This window comes from Leopardus geoffroyi, chromosome D3, assembly GCF_018350155.1.
Source record: "Leopardus geoffroyi isolate Oge1 chromosome D3, O.geoffroyi_Oge1_pat1.0, whole genome shotgun sequence".
NCBI classification, from domain to species: domain Eukaryota; kingdom Metazoa; phylum Chordata; class Mammalia; order Carnivora; family Felidae; genus Leopardus; species Leopardus geoffroyi.
In genome coordinates, this window is record NC_059339.1 from 40,463,823 (window position 1) to 40,481,620 (window position 17,798).

Here is a 17,798-nt window from a genome sequence, read left to right on the forward strand (position 1 = left end):
CTATTCCCTATTCCTTTTCATTCTCATTTGCTCTGTAGTTTCTACCATATTTCACAAGCTACAAACAAAAGACCTTTCATAAAAGTAACTTCCTACTGTAACTTCTCCCCCCGAAATCTGCTGAGAAGACAAAAAACAATCACAAAAGAGATGAAAACACAAGCCAGGCTAGTTCCCCAAATCTTTAATAGGATACCAATATTGATATTAGGTGAAAAGTTTCCCCAAGGTCCTGGAAGTAACCCTTCACTCAAGGAAGGATGAGCCAGGGAGGGAGAGGGAACATTTCCATATCAAAGAGTGTGAGGTTTGTAAACACCTGTTGTTTTTGTCTTCTCAGAGCCACAACACTCGCTACTCCAGGGAGCTGGTCTTCCCAGAGCCCATAGGATTCCCATGGGAATGATGATGGGGGTAGGCATTCCATCCAATCACAACTCCCCAGCCATGTTAACGCAATGAGATTGGGCACTGACCCAAGCAAATCCAATCTTATTTATTTCAAGGGATTTGATATATGAAATATTGGGAAAGAGAGGGAGTCTCTCATTTTTATACCATGAATTATATGGTTATACGTATGATTGGTACTACCAGGAGTCATATTTTCTACACGTAGAATGCATTTATTTGTATCAGAAGAGAATTAGGTCACATAGGGGAACAGAGAAAAAAAAAAAAAAGCAGAGACAAACATAACCTGAGAGGAAAAGTGGGAAATATAATCGTGATGACATCATTTAAACACCTGAATGCAGCTGTGACTAAACCCTTTGTTTGGGAGAGTGGATCCTAAGAGTAGAAAATGAGTGCTAACGTCCCCACCTCCACCCACTTCTGGCTCCAGTCTTGGTAAGCTGGTAAAAATGTCTTATTAAAGAAAGAGGGAAGTTACTGTGCACAAATACAAGGAAGGAGGGGATGAGGAGCAGAAGTGGAAAAAGAATAATGAGAGAAGAAGATGATCCAGTCCTGTGATAGGAACCCTTCCTTACAGCTTTTCAAATTTTAACCAGATTCAAGGAAAGGTCATTAAATATCAATGTCAGTCCATTTCTGGGAGAAATTTTTTTTTAATTTTTTTAAAAAGGGTATGTAGTTTTGTATGCTCATAGTTTTGTATCTATGACATATGGAGACAGAGAGATACAGGATTTAGTTGATATTGTGAAGTCTTTGATTTTTATAGGTCCTGAAGTTGACTGGGGACTAAACCAGTTATTTAGATCTTCAAAGGGCCAAGAGGCCTTAGCTAACATCTGAATTATAGATATGAAAAGAAAGAGGAAGATTCAAGACACACATAATAAGTGTTCCTAGGGAAGAGAGCCAATATATATATATATATATATATATTCACAGTTGATAAAAGAAGATTCTCCTGAAAGAAGAAATCTAAATCTTCAGGTTAAAACAAGACATCAAGGAGTGGCTGAGTGGCTCAGTCAGTTGAGTGTCGGACTTCGGCTCAAGTCCATGAGTTCGAGCCCCACATTGGGCTCACTGCTGTCGATGCAGAGCCCGCTTTGGATCTTCTGTCTTTCTCTCTCTGCCCCTCTCCTGCTTGCCCACATATGCGCACGTGTGCGCCCTCTCTCTCAAAAATAAATAAGCATTAAAAAAGAATACATCAAGAAAACAGTGATAAGATCAAGACAAGATCAAAAAGTGATCAAGGTCAAGACATATCCTGATGAATTTCAAGTATGAAAAAAGTGTTACAAGCATCCAGGAAAGACTTGTCACCTTTAAAGAAAAATAATATATATCAGGCAAGCCTTGGATGTCTATCCACAGAGACACTAGAAACAAGGCAATGGAGCAGTGTTGCAAAGAAAAAAATATGATACAGAATTCTTAGCCTAGCCAGGATATCTTCCAAATGTAAAGCCTTGAGAAACACAATCTTAAATATGTAAGAGCTTTGTAAATTTTAGTATTAATAAAATGTTTCTGAAAAATCTACTTAAAAATAACCCTGCTATCTGAGAGAATAATCAAATTTAGAATTTATAAGTTAAGAAGCTACAATGGAGATAGATTAGCAATAAATACTGTAGTCTACTAAACAGAATTAAATAATTTAAAACTGTGGTACCCATTGCTCCTGAATATTGTGATTATGGCTTCTGAAAGAAATATGTTTTTATTATTTTATTTTATTATTTTTAAAAATATTTATTTAAGTAATCTCTACACCAACGTGGGGCTCAAATTCATGACCTCGAGATCAAGAGTCGCACACTCTTCTGACGGAATTAGTCAGGTGCCCCTGTTTTTATTATTTTACACAATGAAAATATAAGAATAATTTGGCAATAATAGATGGAGATAAAAAAAAATCCCAGAATATGCCAACTAAAAGCAAAACATTTGTAGCTGGTTCACGGTGATAGACTAAACAGACATGTTCCCCTTCCTCCCCAGGATCCTCTGAGAAGGTGGAAAAGAAGCTGAAAGACAATTCAATGGCAAGAGTGCTGGAAAGTGGAGAAAGAGCATAGACCACAAAGTTGGAAGTATTCATGGAAGACAGAAGAGTTTGCAGGGACAAAAAAAAAGTAAGTAATACCACAACCCCAAATATCAGAAGTAAGAGAGATTTTTCCCCGGGGAAGCATCTGGAGAGGCTCTACGCTCAGAGACAAGAAATCTAGCACAGTGGGGACACCTGGGTGGCCCAGTCAATTAAGCAACCGCCTTCTGCTCAGGTCACAATCTCATGGTTCATGGGTTTGAGCCCCGCATTGGGGACTGTGCTGACAGTGCAGAGCCTGCTTCAGATCTTCTGTCTCCCTCTCTCTCTGCCCCAACCCTGTTCTCTCTCTCTCTCCCTAAAATAAATAAACATTAAAAAAAAATTAAAGGGGCGCCTGGGTGGCTAGGTTGAGCGTCAGACTTCGGCTCAGGTCGTGATCTCACAGCTCCTGGGTTCAGGGCCTGTGTCGGACTCTGTGCTGACAGCTCAGAGCATAGAGCCTGCTTCAGATTCTGTGTCTCCCTCTCTCTTTGCCCCTCCTCTGCTTGCACTCTGTCTCTCTCTCTTTCAAATATAAAATAAACATTAAAAAATTTGTTTTAATTAAAAAAACATCCAGCACACTTGGAGAGGGGGTGACATCAGGCCAGGTCTAGCCTTTGAGGGGACTGGCAGCTTCTATTTCCTTTCCTCTTGGAGCTCTTGGAACCCAGCTACCTCTCCGAACCCAGAAACCACTCTGTGAAAAGCACAGGCCACGTGGGAAGGCCACCTGAAGGTGCTACAGTCAACAGACCCAGCTAAACTTCCAGCCCCCAGCAAGCGCCTGAGAGTGAGCCATCTGAATGACACAGCCCTCGGGAAAGCTCAGAGGAATCCGAGTCAGCTCACCTCTCACAGAGCAGAAGCCTGACCCAGCAGAGCCCAGTCAACCCACAGAATCACTGGAAATTGTACAACCGTATGTAAGTGTTGAAAATACTGATAATGAAAGAGAATACTATAATGAATACGTATTGAGAGCTGAAAAGGGAAGGAGACTTAAAAGGTATGGAAGGAATCAAGACAGCAATATACTTTAAAGTGTTAATTATAACCACCAGAAAAACAAACCCAGAAAATCTTAAGTTATTTCTGGAAAGTGGGACTACGGGTAGGAAAAATTCAGAAAGTAGTTTATATTTTTTATTATACACTCTTCTTTGTTTTTCTTTTTTTTTTTTTCTCTTGCCATGTAAGTCTACTTCCTTATGATTATTATTTTTTAATTTTTTAAATGTCTTTATTTTATTTTTGAGAGAGACAGAGCACTAGTGGGGGAGTGGCAGAGAGAGAGAGAGGGGGTGACACAGAATCTGAAGCAGGCTCCAGGCTCCGAGCTGTCTGTCTGCACAGAGCCTGAAGCGGGGCTTGAACTCACAGACTGTGGGATCATGACCTGAGCTGAAGTCGGATGCCACGCAGGCGCCCCTACTTCCTTATTATTTTTAAGAAACCTAGTTAGAAAGTTATATTTAATGCATAAAAATAAAGGAAAGAAATAGAACAAAATAGTTTCTTCCTTTTAAAAATTTTATCAATTTATATTATCATATATAATAAATATAAATAAGTATAATATAAAAATATTTTAAAAATCAATTTATATGTATAAAGACTGATTAGGTGAAAATACAAAACCCAACCACCTGTACACTGAAAATAAAAGATGTCAGAAAGACTAAAAATGAAAGAAGGACCAAAAGTGTAGTCAGCCAATTCAAGAAAAAGAAAGTAATGGCGAGATGTTTAATTTAAGGCAAAAAGAAATACGTAAGACAAAGAGGTTCACTTAGTAATAATTAAAGATATTTATGCACAATTAATAAGTAAACATCATGGAACTTTATACAACACATAAAGCATCAAAATATATGAAGCACAAACTTCAAGAGGTAGAATAAGAAGCAACAAAAATATAAAAACTGAACAATTAACACCCTTTTCTCAGATGGTATTAAGAAAAACTAAGATAAAAGAGGATAAAATAATGACTAAAAGGTTAAATAGGTATGTGTTAAAGACTACGAGGGGCACCTGGGTGGCTTAGTCAGTTAAGCGTCTGACTCTTGGTTTCAGCTCAGGTCACAGTCTCATGGTTTGTGACATCAAGAGCCCCGTGTCGAGATCTGCACTGACACAGTGTGGCCTACTTGGGATTCTCTCTCTCCCTCTCTTTCCATCCCTCCCCGACTCATGCACGCACACGCGCTCTCTCTCAAAATATATAAATAAACATTTAAAAAAAAGATTATGAAAAAATAGAAGAAACTTTTCTTGCTCTTAACAAGAGTTTAGGGAAAGGGGCAAGGAGATGATAAACTTTGCATTTATACATCTTTAGTATATTGTCATACTTCATGTAGCAAACATTTATACATTATTGTTGAAATATGAAAAACATCAAATAGAGAAAATTTAGAACAGTTTATAAACCTGGGTACATTTTCAAACACATTTTCTTTGAAAACATTAAGAAATTATTACTGTGGTTTACTGTAAATATTGCACAAAGAACACCTCAAAAATATCCCCAAAGAAGAGAGTATGGCCTGCCTTTTTCTTCTGACAGCAATATAATTTTAAAAATGTAATAAAAAAGATAATTAGCAATAAAAGTGACTGGGCAAAGCAAAGCTCAACAGATTGGAAATTTTATGATGATCAGTAGAAAAGAATAAAATAGTAGTAATAATAATGATAATAATGGAAATAGTAATAATACAGATCAAAACACATGAGGCAAAATATACCAAGAGGAAACTTCATGACCTCCAATGCCTTCATTCCTTATCAAGGAAAAGGAAGAATTTTTCAATAAGTAAACAACTAAAAAAGTTGTTTAAAGAATGACAAGAATATTCCAAAGAAAGAATAGCAACGAAGCAAATGAACTAGAAAACGTGTTACATAACTAACCAGTTCTTAGAACACAAGAACTAAACAAAACCTACCCCAGGAAGTGTAATAAATGTACTTAGGCCATCATGGGAAAAATTGGAGAAAGCATAAATACACAGAAAACAAGGAAGGAGGAAAATCCAGACCGGCCCCACCATTCCACCTGCTAGTCTGTAACTCATGGTAAGGACTCCATTTCTTCAGGTGCTTCATTTGTGAGAGTTACAGTTCAGGAGACTCTGGAATTAACCCTTATAGATGAAAATGCTGAGCAGTGAGTGGAGAGTAAAACAATAGCCATATTGATATGAAGTCCTAGGGGCAGGATGTTTCTGTGGTAGTGCTTAAGATTAAGAGACACACAATAGTTAGTAAACTAAGAAAACCTGACTTCCAGCAACAGGTTTTGTTATGGAGAAAGACGAAATCCTCATCTGATTGGCTGTCCATCAACCAGACGCTCAGGCACCATTTGAAATGGTGGATGAAGCTACAATTGATGTGATCAGCAGTAGACAAGAGGCATCTGCTCAAAGTCAAACAGAAAACTGTGCTACTTCTTTATTCTGGAGTATGATGTCATTATCGTATTCTTATGTTGGGAAAATATGATTTAATTCAGCCACATCTTGGTAGGTTTTCCTGAACATCACTTTTATTTCTCTATAGGAGATAAATTATCTGGTATATGTGCATAAGCAAAGTGCATTTCTTTTGGTTTTCTTTCATTAAGTTCAATGGTCACAGTAGTAAAAATCAGCAAGAAAAAGAATCCATTCTAAGAAAATGCTACTTTTTCCCGCAAGTAGTGTGCTCATTCAACTTTTTATAATTTCATTAGGGTTAACAACAACAACATTTATATGCCTTTCTTCACAAAATAAAAATCAATGTTTTCTTTGTATCATTATTAAAACTAAGGTTTAATTCATAATCTTCTGTGTGTGTATATAGGTCTATGAAAGAAAAAAACACGTAAGGGAAATTGATTCTAGAATCTGGATAGTCGTTCCTACATATTATGGATCTTCATGTTCAAATACATTTCGAGTTTAAGTTCCAAGTATTTTGGTTATTTAGAATTTAGAGTTTTGGGGCACCTGCCCGGCTCAGTCGATAGAGCATGCAACTCTTGATCTTACGGTTATGAGTTCAAGCCTCATGTTGGGTGTAAAGATTACTTAAAAATAAAATCTAAAAAAAAAAATTATTTAAAATTTCATTAGTAATTATGTTAGAGTATTGGGCTCTGAAAATGTGCTCTATATATTTTCCACTCTTAAATTTTCTCAATAGTTTCTTTCTTGCCTGATAATAAATTCCACTGACACTGGAAAGGTATCCATGTGAAAGGTATAACATTCAATATGCAGCTATTGGGATGCCCAGGTGGCTCAGTCTGTTAAGCGTCCAACTTCAGCTCAGGTCATGATCTCACGGTTTGTGGGTTTGAGCCCTGCATTGGGCTCTGTGCTGACAGCTCAGAGCCTGGAGCTGCTTCGGATTCTGTGTCTCTCTCTCTCTCTCCCTGCCCCTCCCCAACTTGCACTCTGTTTTTCTCTCAAAAATAAATGGACATTAAAAAAAATTGTTTTAATGCAGCTATTAAGGTACTTTGTTCATTTTATTATCGTAGCCTCCATAATCTACCTTATTTGTTTCCTGTGTGATTTATGAAAGACTGAAAAACATATTTTAAAATATCCTATATGTCAATATTATATCTATTAATTTCTGTTTTGGTTATTATATGTTTTGACACAATCTTATTCACAGTTCAAAGGAATATGAAGTATAACCTTTATTAACATATTCGACAGTGGCTTCCTTTCAGGAGTAGAACTGGGTCCATGGCCAGAGCAAATGCAGAACTACACTTTTAACTTTATAATATTCTGTATTATCTCTGCTTCCCAACCCTGCCCATGTTGTTTCTATTTTTCAAAGATAAAGAAATAAGCAAAATATAAAATAAAGTAAAATAAAACAGTCATTTGTATCTTAATGCTTTATGCTTTTACCTCTACACTGCATGATATTGGTATGATATTTCTTGCTTTATGTATTTATTCTTTGCATAGGATTGCCTGATAAATATTTGTCCATCTTACAGTTTATATCAGAAACTATAGGATCATCCAATGTTACAAAATTTGTTACTATAGGGGCCCCTGGGTGGCTCAGTCTGTTGAGAGTCTGACCTTGGCTCAGGTCATGTTCTCGCAGTTGGTGAGTTCGAGCCCCACATCAGGCTTGCTGCTCTCAGCACTTAGTTGGTTCGGATCTTCTGTCCTCCTCTCTTTCTGTCCACCCCCTGCTCATATTCTCTCTCTCAAAAATAAATAAAGCATTAAAAACAAATTTTAAAAAAAGGAAAGAAAATTTGTTACTATAACATTATATTGTTAAACAAGGAGGCCGTCGGATTGAAGTGGCTCTCAAGCCCTGTGGCCTGCACAAGCAAACCAAAACCTAATCCTGGAAATACTTAAAGGTACAAAATTGAAACCTAAGGACAGCCAATCACAGCCAAGTAGGCTTTCCGATATAACCAATCAATGATTTCCTTTCTTTGCCTTTGCACTGTATGTAAGTCTTTCCCTGAGCTTCCTGATGGAGCGTCCCTAAATACTTCTTGTTTGGCACTGACAGATTTGAATTGATTTTTGCTCAAATGAACTCTTAAATTTTTTTATATACCTCAAGTCATCTTTTAACAATATTAATAAGTCAAATAAGTCTTTTATATTTATTTATTTTTGAGAGAGACGGAGTGTAAGTGGGGGAGGGGGCAGAGACAGAGACAGAGACAGAATCTGAAGCAGGATCCAGACTCAGAGCTGTCAGCACAGAGAGCGACCTGGGACTCAAATCCACAAACTGCGAGATCATGACCTGAGCGGAAGTGGGACATTTAATAGACTGAGCCTCCCAGATGCCCCTAATGTTTATTTCTGAGAGAGTGAGCCAGGGAGGGGCAGAGAGAGAGGGAGACAGAGGAACTGAACAGGCTCAGCACTGACAGCAGAGAGCCCAATGCAGGGTCTGAACCCACGAACTGTGAGATCATGACCTGTGCCCAAGTCGAATGCTTAACTGACTGGGCCACCCAGGCACCCCTATTCTTTATTTTTTTAAGAACGACCCCTATAGTTCTAAAAGAACCTTTTTTTTTTTTTTTTTTTTTTTTTTTTTTTAAGTAGGCTCCACACCCAATGTGGGGCTTGAACTCACAATATTCAGGTCAGCAGTTGCATGCTGTACCCACGGAGCCAGCAAGGCACTCCTCCAGTATAAAAAGCAGTATATGCTAGAGGGCATTCAATACAATTCAGAAAACTAGGAAAAGAAAGACACTGTCTTAATCATGTTACCTTTACTCTTTTCTGTCACTTAATTTTAGGGTGTCCCTAGAAATACTATAGAGTTGGAGATGGATGCTGTTTTCTGATTCAGTCTGGGAATCTTTATCTTTTCATAGGAAGCTTAACCTATTTATACTCATTGTTATAACTAATATGGCCATCTTTCTGGTTATTTTCAGGCGATTCAAACAAATCTGCATTTCTGTAAATGACAAAGCCAAAAGAGATATGGAGCCCTCCTTAACTCTCCAACTTTATTCAAGATAAAAGGTATAGACTTTTGCATTTCTTAAACAATGGGTTCCCTTACCTTTACTACTCTAATAATCCAGGGGGTTGTTACTTAAATATTTTTATATCATGTGTCTTTTCCTTCAATAGCTCCATGAATACAGGTACAAAAATTCTTCATAAAATATTAGCAAAGAGAATTCAACACTTAAGAAAAGGATAATATATCATCACAAAGATATGCAAGAGTGGCCTAGCAGTCAAAATATGAATCAGTGTAACTCACTGTATTAACAACAATGCAAAGAGGAAAAATACTGTATGAACATTTCAAAAAATGCAAAAAAGGGCACATGTTTGATCTTGTATTACAGTCCCACTAACACCTGAAGCTCTGTTTTTTGTTTGTTTTTAGTCTGTTTTCTCTCTGTTGTTCAGTTGGGTAATGTCTTTTTTTTTTTTTTTTTTTTTAATGTTATTTTTGAGAGAGAGAGAGAGAGCACAAGCAGGGGAGGGGCAGAGACAGAGGGGGACAAGAGGATCCAAAGCTGGCTCCACACTGACAGCAGATGAAGGGCTCAAACTTGTGAACTGTGAGATCATGGTCTGAGCTAAAGTCAGCCACTTAACCATCTGAGCCACCCAGGCGCCCCCTGTTCTATCTTGAAGTTCACTGAGTGTTCAGCTCATCTCCATCCTGCTATTGAGCCCTTCTGTGAGTTTTTTTTTTTTTTTTTTTTCATTTTGGTTATTGTATATTTCAGCATTCCCTGGCTAAAATAACAATACAGGAAGGAAAAGATTGTAACCCGCAAGGACTAAAGGTATAAGATGGGAGCCAGACAACAGATATCCAGGAATGTTCACAATGGGGGAAACTTATAAAGGAGTTTTCACTACCTTAGCAAAAAAGCTGGGTCCGCTCCCAGTTTTTGGCACAGCAAGATGTCAAGGAGAAGTAAGATGATTCTGTCTATAGAAACTGAGAGGATCAGGACTCATAGGCACCAGGTAAAGTCCTATAGAATACGGGTATCATACGCAGAGCCAGGGAAATGTACACCTTTTATCTTGGGAAGTGATCCCAGTGGTGGGAGGCACTGAAAAGAGTGAAATAGGGTGACAATTGCATTTTCACTGTTCTGGGAAATTGGAGTTTAATCTTGCTGGAACGTTTTTGAGTGGCCATATATAATTCACCTCAGAATTGTTCACTGGAAGGATAGAAGAAGAGAATATTCATCAATAAGCTCTCCACCCCAACGTCCAAGGTTGTCCTGTGGCATGCTACGTCTCTGTACTTCCAACTTGCATGGGTTTCCCAATGGCCAGGCAGCAACTCGCTGGTGGCTGCAGATATTTAAGCACTTACGAGCAAAAATCATGATGTATTCATAATCCTGAAGATCCCTCTGGCCTTAAAATTCCATGACCCCAGTTATATCTTCCCACTGACCATCCAACCACACCAAATGGTAACCCAGGTCAAATGTTTGCACTTTAAAACAGTTTCCTTAGGAAATTTAAAACACGGAACTTACAATGATTCCTTTTCCAATGTATTTTTACCAAAAGAATAATCTCTGGGAAGAAAATCTAATGGTGTTACTTTTCTATTTCATGTAGTCAAAAATACCTAGAGTTTGAAGTACTAGAAAATAAGTTATGAGTCTGAATATAGACTCTTACCAGACTGGGTAACAGCAAAGACAATTTAAGCAAAAACACAAATAAATGAAACATATGGTAAGGACCCTTTTAATGCAATTTCCCCAAAACTTTTTATGTTGAATACTTTTAAGCTTACAGAAGTTAGAAGAATATTTCTGTGTGTGTGTGTGTGTGTGTGTGTGTGTGTGTGTGTTTAAGTAATTTCTACACCCAGTGTGGGGCTCAAACTTAATGCCATCAGTCAAGATCAAGAATCTGAGTGCTCTATGGCCTGTGCCAGCCAGGCGCCCATCCAAAACCTGCAGGGATAGCTCAAAGATCTCCCTGGTACCCATTCCCTTGATTTACGAATGCCTGACATTTGGCCACTACTGCTTCCTCTCTCTTTCTCTTTCTCCGTCTGTCTCTCTGGATCATTTCTCTGAATCATTTGAAAGTAACTCGCAGACATCACTGCACTATATTCCTAATGCAGTGGTATACATGATCATATACAAGAAGTTTAACATTGGTATAATATTATCTAATAATCATTTACTATGAGAATATTCAAAATAACAGCAATAGAGGAGGAGAAAATATCTTCTACCCATCTTAGGTTCCCCAGCTGGGACCCAGTAAATTAGACTGGCCAAAGACAGATCAACAAAAGAAGAACAAAGAGAAATTTGTTAACATGTATGCTGCTCGTGTCTGCATGGGAGCACCTACCATGAGTAGTCCAGAAGGGTGATTAAAACTCAGGCTCATGTACCATCTTAGGCTAAAAAAGGAAAAGTAGCTTTGGCTTTTGGGCAGGGAAGGCAAGTTGTGAGAAGGTGACCTTAAACTATGGTAAACTAGGGTTGTTTAGTAAGGTTTGTGATGCAGATTTAGGTCAGCACTTTCTCCTTGGATAAGAATTGGAAGAGACTTCCTCTTCCTGCTATGGGAAGGGAGAGGCATCTTTACAAATGGAAATTTCCATTTCTTTTACAGAAGGAAAACTTGTGCCTCATTTTTCAAGCTTTTCCTGCCTCTGCTATTAGCTCAAAGGATCCACCCCGGTATATGCCAACAGAGGCATATATTGGGGTGACAGAGTCACAGCCAAAAATCCTATTTCCCCAATTGTTCCAAAAACACTCTTTATAGATTTTTTTTTCCTCTTTTTAATCCATGACCCAATCTAACATCATGTACTGCTTTTAATGGTCATGTAGCTTTTGTTTCCCTTAATCTCAGTGTACTGCCTTTTCCCCTCCTTTTTTTTTTTTTTTTAAGTTTATTTATTTGTTTTGAGAGAGAGCATACATGGTACACACACAAGTGGGGGAGGGGCAGAAAGCGAGAGGGAGAGAGAGAATCCAAAGTAAGATACAACATGTAGAGTTCAGGCCTATTGTTTTATACAAGGCATCAGAATTAAACTAAGATTAATCGCTTCAACTGAAGTGTTGGGTGTTCAGCATCTTTTAGTGGACTCCTATGTTTTTTTGACTTGTTCCCATGCACCTTTATTTGTTTTTTAAGTTTATTTATTTATGTTGACAGAGAGCACACAAGCATGAGCAGGGAAGGAGTAGAGAGGGCGGGGGTGGGGGGGGGGGGGGGGGGGGGGGGGGTGGAAGGTGGGGAAGAATCCCAAGCAGGCTCCTCATTGTCAGCTCCGAGCCCATAGCTGGAAGTAGGGCTTGATCCCACTAACCAGGAGATGGTGACCTGAGCCGAAATCAAGAGTTGGTCACTTAACCAACTGAGCCACCTGGCGTCTCTACACGCACTAAAGTGTTTAAAAAACACTTTCTTAATTGCTGCTCCAATAAGATGACAATGATCCAGGCCCACCTTTTGCTTTTCCTACTCCAAACCTGAAGTCAACCAGGGAATCCATCCCTTTCAGAGGGAACAGATTTTGGATTACTGTGTTTTAATGTATGGCATTTATATGCTGCAAAAAAAAAAAAAAAAAAAAAAAAAAGTAGTTCTGGGTAGGCTGGAGAACTGTGATGATTTATCTCATGATCTACTTTCTCCAGCAGGTATCAATTACATTATAGTTACTAATTATGGAAATAATCTCTAACAATTGGTCTTAAAAAAGATTAGTGTCAGCCCTGTTAAATTAATTAAACAAGGAGGCCATTAGACTGAGGTGGCTTTAATGCCTTAGTAGCCTACTTAAGTAAACAAAACTAACACCTGAAATACCTAAGGTTAAGACATCAAAAACTTAAAGACAACCATTCACAAACAGCCAACTAGGCTTTAAGCTGTAGCCAATCAAATAATTTCCTTACTTTGCTTCTGTCTTTATAAAAGTCTTGTCCCAGCTCCTGTGGGTGAAAAACTCCTAAGAACTCCCAGTTTGGCACTGTCTGATTCAAATCCGTTTTTGCTCAAATAAACTTAAAATTTTTAATATGCTTCAGTTTATCTCTTAACAGCCTTAACGTCGCCTGTGTAACTTTTACAAAATACTTGCTCACAGGCTTGATATAGATTATTCAAAGTTATGAGATTCAGAGGACATGTTTAAAAAACAGTTTGTATTCTGGGGTGCTTGAGTGGCTCAGTTGGTTAAGTGTCCAACTTTGGTGCAGGCCATGATCTCAAGATTTGTGAGTTCAAGTCCCGCATTGGACTCTGCTGTCAGCACACAGCCTGCTTTGGATCCTCTATCTCCCTCTTTCTGCCTTCTTCCCTTTCCCTCTCAAAAATGAATAAACGTTAAAAAAACCTTTTTTTTAACGTTTATTCATTTTTGAGAGACGGAGACAGAGCATGAGTGGGGTAGGGGCTGAGAGCGAGGGAGACACAGAATCTGAGGTAGGCTACAGGCTCTGAGCTGTCAGCACAGAGCCCGATGTGGGGCTGGAACTCATGGACTGTGAGATCATGACCTAAGCTGAAGTCGGAGGCTTAACTGAGCCACCCAGGTGCCCCTCAAAAATAAATAAACATTTAAAAATTTTTTTTTAAATAATTTGTATTCCAAATGAATGATCTTATTTTATAATCTTGAAATGTTCTTCTAAGTCAATGTTACATGATTTTGCAGTGAATGGCAGTGACCCCTACTGGGATTGGTCATGTAATCATTCACTTAATTGAATGATTCTTTGACTATGACACTTAGGACAATTATTTCTGCTACATTATGATATTGTCTGTGTAATGCAGTGACTGAGCTGTACCTAATGCATGAGAAATCCCTAAGTGCTGAGTCATGAGAGCAACTGTACAAACTCTTGTTTGTACATGATTTTAGTAGTCTGAATATTTAAGTAGTTAACAATAATGTTTCAGACATTTGCCCATTTACCCAGTTTACTTTTGTCTTTCTTGGGGAAGGGGGATGGGAAGCTATTGATTTCTTACTGCATGGAGGAATTAGGAGAACACTCTGCTTTAATGACACCATTGCTGGATACACATATGGCATCTTTTCAGTCTGAAAACTTTTTAAGCTTTCCAGAAGATTTGTCTCTGTTAGAGATACTGATGAATCTAAAATCCCCCTCTTTTAAAATCCACTTACACTTGAAAAGGGTATGTTTTTGTTTGTTTTACGTAAAATAAACATAAAATTTATGATGTTAACCACTTTTAGTTGTGCAGTTCGGTGGCATTAAGGGCATTCACACTGTGGTGCAAAGAAGAAGGTGTGGCTTGAAGTGGTGGTCTTTGCTTGTTCGGATTCTGTCAGTCACAGGGGGAAGACTCCTTGAACATACTTTATTATGGTTTACATACAGCAAAGACAGGAGTCCAGGTACATAGCATCCCATCCTAATTGGTAGGTACTACTTTAATGTGAACAAATACTACGTATAAAATAAGGAAACTTTATTTTTATTTATTTATTTATTTTTTTAAAATTTTTTTAACGTTTATTTATTTTTGAGACAGAGAGAGACAGAGCATGAACGGGGGAGGGTCAGAGAGAGGGAGACACAGAATCTGAAACAGGCTCCAGGCTCTGAGCTGTCAGCACAGAGCCCGATGCGGGGCTTGAACTCACTGACCGCGAGATCATGACCTGAGCCGAAGTCGGCCGCTTAACTGACTGAGCCACCCAGGCGCCCCAAAATAAGGAAACTTTAAATAGAAATAACTTTTAATTATATAAACCAACATAGAAATAGACAACAAAATCTTTTTGAATCTAATACATAAATGGATAAATGATATAAACAATTCATAAAATATAATAGTAATCCTAGTAACATGAATAACAAAAGAGCAAAAACTTTTGTGTGTTTTTTTTTTTTAATTTTTTTTTTCAACTTTTATTTATTTTTGGGACAGAGAGAGACAGAGCATGAACGGGGGAGGGGCAGAGAGAGAGGGAGACACAGAATCGGAAACAGGCTCCAGGCTCTGAGCCATCAGCCCAGAGCCCGACGCGGGGCTCGAACTCACGGACCGCGAGATCGTGACCTGGCTGAAGTCGGACGCTTAACCGACTGCGCCACCCAGGCGCCCCATGTGTTTTTTTTTTTTTTTTAACATTTGTTTATTTTTGAGCGTGAGCGGGGGAGGGGCAGAGAGACAGGGAGACACAGAATCAGAAGCAGGCTCCAGGCTCTGAGCTGTCAGCACAGAGCCCGATGTGGGGCTCAAACTCAAGAACTGTGAGATCATGACCTGAGCTGCAGTCAGACACTTAACCAGCTGAGCTACCCAGGCACCCAACTTTTGTACTTAATTATATGTCAAGCACTGTTTCGACCAAGAAGCACTTCATTTCTATTAAGTTACTTAATCATCATAACAACCCTATGAAGTAGACACTTGTGTATCAGAGAAGCTGTGTGGTGTTAAGAGCATTGCTACTGGAACCAGAATTCATAACCTGGGCTTCAGTTCTGGTCTGCTATTTACTTGCTATGTGGTCCTGGGAGAGTTCCTTCACCTCTCTGTGCCTTAGTTTCATTTTTAGAAAAATGGGGACTGTGCCAATCATAGTACCTACCTTACAGGATTGTTGGGAAGATTAAATAAATCGCTATTTATAAAACACTTGAAAACGTGAACCGGATCTGTCTGATTTCAAAGCTCTTAACCACTCCACTATGCACTATGCTGTTCTACTCGCTCAGTGCACAAATATTTACTGAAAGCAATGCTAGGCACCATGCTAGGTGCTAGGAAAGCCCCAAATCTTTCCCATCCTAAAACTTACAATAGGAAAACTTGTTCAGCCTCAACATACTCAAAAAATAAAAACGACAACTGTTCACTGCTAAAAGCCAGTATTGACATGAGTTTACTGAGGTAATATTCTCATGTACAATAAAGGAATATGAACTTAGCACAGTTATTTTAGCAAAAAATCCAGACAATGGTATTTAAAGTCATAAAAATATTTGCATCATTTATTCCATGAACCTCAAAGAAAAAATCCAAAATGTAAAACCATATTTACAAAGGTGTTTGTTATAGTATCATTTATTAAAGGAAAAGAAAAAAAACCCAGAGAGTTTATCAACAGGGAAATTTAAAAAAAAAATTTTTTTGGGGCGCCTGGGTGGCGCAGTCGGTTAAGCGTCCGACTTCAGCCAGGTCACGATCTCGCGGTCCGCAAGTTCGAGCCCCGCGTCGGGCTCTGGGCTGATGGCTCGGAGCCTGGAGCCTGTTTCCGATTCTGTGTCTCCCTCTCTCTGCCCCTCCCCCGTTCATGCTCTGTCTCTCTCTGTCCCAAAAATAAATAAACGTTAAAAAAAAAAAAAAATTAAAAAAAAAATTTTTTTTTACGATTATTTATTTTTGAGAGACAGAGCACTAGTGGGGGAGGGGCAGAGAGAGAGAGGGGGAGACACAGAATCCAAAGCAGGGTCCAGGCTCTGAGCTGTCAGCACAGAGCCCAATGCGGGGCTTGAACTCACAAACCATGAGATCAGGACCTGAGCCAAAGTCAGATGCCTAACCAATTGAGCCACCCAGGCGCCCCCAACAGGGAAATTTTAAATAAATTATAATGCAGCCACTTATAGCGGTGTCATGCAGTATAAGAAAATTCAACAGAATAATTGTGGCAGGCAGAATAGTGATTCCCCAAAGACATCCATATCCTATCCCCAGAATCTCTGACTATGATAGGTTACACATGACAAGAGGGAATGAAGGTGGCTAATCAGATGACTTTAAAATCGGGAGATTGTTTCAGATTATCCAGATGAGCCTAATGGAATCACGTGAGTTCTTAAAAATGGAAGAGGGGGGCAGAAGGGTCAGTGTCAGAGATATGTTGTGAGAAATATTTGATCCGTGTAGCTGGCTTTGAAAATGGAAAAAGGGGCCATCAACCAAGGAATGTGCCCAAGGAATGTGGGCAGCCTCTAGAAGCTAGAAAAAGCAAGGAATTAGATTGTCCCCTAGAGCTTCCAAAAAGGAATGTAGCCCTGCCAACCTTTTGATTTTAGCCCAGTGAGACCGATTTGGACTTCAGACCTCCAGAACTGTAAGATAATACATTTGTGTTTTTTTAAGCTACAAAATTTGTGACAATTTGTTACAATAGCAGTGAGAAATTAATATAAAAATCTTGGGTGAGAAGGCGTCTAAAGTTTGCTCTGTGCTCCTAGGCTGCACCCCAACTGCCTTTTCAAAGGCAGTGCCATCATCCTTGATCTAAGCCATGAGCTTTAACAGAGGCTTGGAAGAGGGGAGATGGGGGGTGGAGGTATGGCGGGCTCCTGGCCTCCAACTGAATTTTCTGATAAACCCTCCAGTTTCCTTCCTTTAAGATAACTATCCTTAATTTGACAGATCATTTGGCTTTTCAAATTCTGGCAGGCTTCAGACAACCAAATATACAATTTTGGATTTCCTCCTGGAAACAAAAAGGACATCTGTAAGGAAAGCTATATGATTTCTTCCCCCTTTCTTTTCAGATGGCCCTCCTTCAGTTAAATCTGTCTTACCGTAGCCCCTTTCCAAAGGCTAAAGATGTATCTAACAGCTGGAATTTTTCCTACCGATGTCACAAATGCTGCAGTCCCAGTATACAAAAATCCCGGTTTAACCAATAGTTCTCCTACTGTGAGCCAGGGATGCCCAACTTCCCAGCAGAGACCAGTGGCACCCCCCAGCCTACCCCCAAACCCACCCAATTCCATATGTAAGAT

At 39.0% G+C, this 17,798-nt stretch overlaps 2 long non-coding RNA genes across 4 annotated transcripts in view; both read left to right on the plus strand.

The window, feature by feature from the left end:
• Positions 1-2,706, plus strand: part of LOC123587334 — a 46,267-nt gene extending 43,561 nt beyond the window's left edge. For both annotated transcript variants that reach the window (XR_006707248.1, XR_006707247.1), the window contains exon 3: positions 2,428-2,706. This is a non-coding gene — a long non-coding RNA (uncharacterized LOC123587334). The remainder of the gene's footprint in view (positions 1-2,427) is intronic.
• A 395-nt stretch (positions 2,707-3,101) lies between these two features.
• Positions 3,102-17,798, plus strand: part of LOC123587336 — a 91,023-nt gene continuing 76,326 nt past the window's right edge. For both annotated transcript variants that reach the window (XR_006707250.1, XR_006707251.1), the window contains exons 1-2: positions 3,102-3,444; positions 8,964-9,054. This is a non-coding gene — a long non-coding RNA (uncharacterized LOC123587336). The remainder of the gene's footprint in view (positions 3,445-8,963; positions 9,055-17,798) is intronic.